This window comes from Crocodylus porosus, unplaced genomic scaffold (assembly GCF_001723895.1).
Source record: "Crocodylus porosus isolate Cpor-Errol unplaced genomic scaffold, CroPor_comp1, whole genome shotgun sequence".
Lineage (NCBI taxonomy): Eukaryota > Metazoa > Chordata > Crocodylia > Crocodylidae > Crocodylus > Crocodylus porosus.
Window position 1 is genome coordinate 17787062 of NW_017728921.1, and position 2177 is coordinate 17789238.

Consider the following 2177-nt stretch of genomic DNA (forward strand, 5'->3'; position numbering starts at 1 on the left):
CGATGATCTCCCGAGGTCCCTTCCAGCCATAATGTCTATGAAATCTATACAGGGTAGCCTGGGCAACAGCGACCATGAAACCATCATGTTCACTGTACATCACAAGGCAGGCAAACCAGCTAGCAGGGTTGGAGTTCTGGACCTCAAAAAAGCAAATTTCAACAGGCTCAGGGCAATAGTAGGGGAAGTGTTGTGGGACCATGGACCAAAGGTGAAAGGAGCACATGAAGAGTGGATGTTCCTCAAAGACACGATTCTCAAAGCACAAAAGAAGTCCATTCCCATGCAAAGGAAAGGTAGCAGAAGAGCTGGTAAGTCCTCTTGGCTTAATAGGGATATCGTGGTCTTCTTGAAAAAAAAGAAAGAGGCATACAAACAATGGAAGCTTGGGACAATCCATAAGGAGGACTATACAACAATGGCCAGCACTTGTAGGGAGCAGATTAGAAAGGCTAAGGCAGTGACTGAATTTAAACTAACAACAGAAATCCAGGACAATAAGAAGTCCTTCCTTAGGTATATAGGGAACAGGAGGAAAACAAATGGAAGCGTGGGACCATTGCTTAACAACCCAGGACAGTTGGTTACCAACACTCAGGAGAAAACTGAATTCCTGAATGACTACTTTGCTTTGGTACCAGACTATGGGGAAAATCATACTAGATAAAGTTCAGAATGAGCATGGTGGGAATGACTGCCTTCCTACTGTTGACATTGAGCTGGTGCATCGTCAATTAGAAAAGTTAGACATTTACAAGTCAGCAGGGCTGAATGAATTTCAACCGAGAGTGCTGAAGGAGCTGGATGAAGTCATTGCAGGACCTCTGGTGAAACTCTTCCAAAACTTGTGGTACTTGAGGGAATTCCCTGAAGACTGGAAAAGGGCCAATGTCGTGCCCATGTTCAAGAAGAAGAGAGAGGACCCGGGTAACTATAGGCCAATTAGCCAACTTCTATCCCAGGGAAAATCCTGGAAAAAAAAATTGTCAAGGAGTCTATGTGTGATACACTCGCAGAAGATTCTGAACAACAGCCAGCATGGCTTCGTCATGGGCAGGTCTGGGCCTGCCAATCTCATCTCCCCAACTGGATAAGAGAAAGGAAGTTGACATTGCATACCTTGACTCCCAAAAGGCCTTTGATCTGGTATCCCATGGTGTTCTCCTGGGAAAACTGGAGGATTGCAGGCTTAACTGCTCAACAATTAGGTGGGTAGGAAGCTGGCTGTGGGGTAGGACCCAGAGAGTTCTAATGAATGGACTCGTCCTGGTGAGAAGTGCCCAGTGGTGTCCCCCAGGGGTCCATACTTGGTCCAATGCTTTTTAACATCTTTATTAATGATTTGGATGTGGGGATGAAGAGCTCACTGGCCAAGTTCACGGACAACAAGTTATGGGGGAGAGTGGTCATGCTTGAAGACAGGCTACAGATACAGGTGGACCTAGATAGGCTGGCAAATTGGGCAGATCGGAACCAGATGAAGTTCAACATTGAGAAGTGTAAAGTGCTCAATCCCCAACATACTTATAGGCTCAATGGTGCCATACTGAATAGCACCACAACTGAAAGGGACCTAGGGGCAATAATAGACCAGGGGTAGGCAACAGTTTTTGGCCAGAGTGCTGAAGAACACCACAATGGCTACCTTGGAAGGTGCCAGAGTGCCGGCATGCCAGAAAAAAAAAATGAGGGCAGGGGGTACATGGCAGAATGCCCTGCTTGTGCCCCTGCCCCCCAGTCCAGGCTCTGTGGCTGTCAGCAGCTACCCCAGCTCTGGGTAGCTGCTGGAGCCCAAGCTGCTCTCAGCAGGGCTTGCAGCACCCCAGCTACCTGCTGGGAGCAGCTCACTCCCAGCACAGAGCTGGTGACTGGGCTCTAGAGCCCGGCACAGCTGTTTGTAGCCAGCCTGGGCTCTGGGCAGCTACAGCAAGCAGCAGGGAGGCTACAAACATCTGCGCCGGGCTCCACAGCTCTGGCATCAGCTCCGTGCTGGCGGCGATTGAGCATGCACCTTGGGGTAGGCTGCACTGCCCCACTATCTGCCCTGAGGTGCACACGCAGTCACCACCAGCAGATGCTGGAGCTGATGCTGGCGCTGTAGAGCCCGGCACAGCTGTTGGCAGCCTCCCTGCTGCTTGCTGCAGTTGCCCAGAGCCCAGGCTGGCTACAAACAGCCA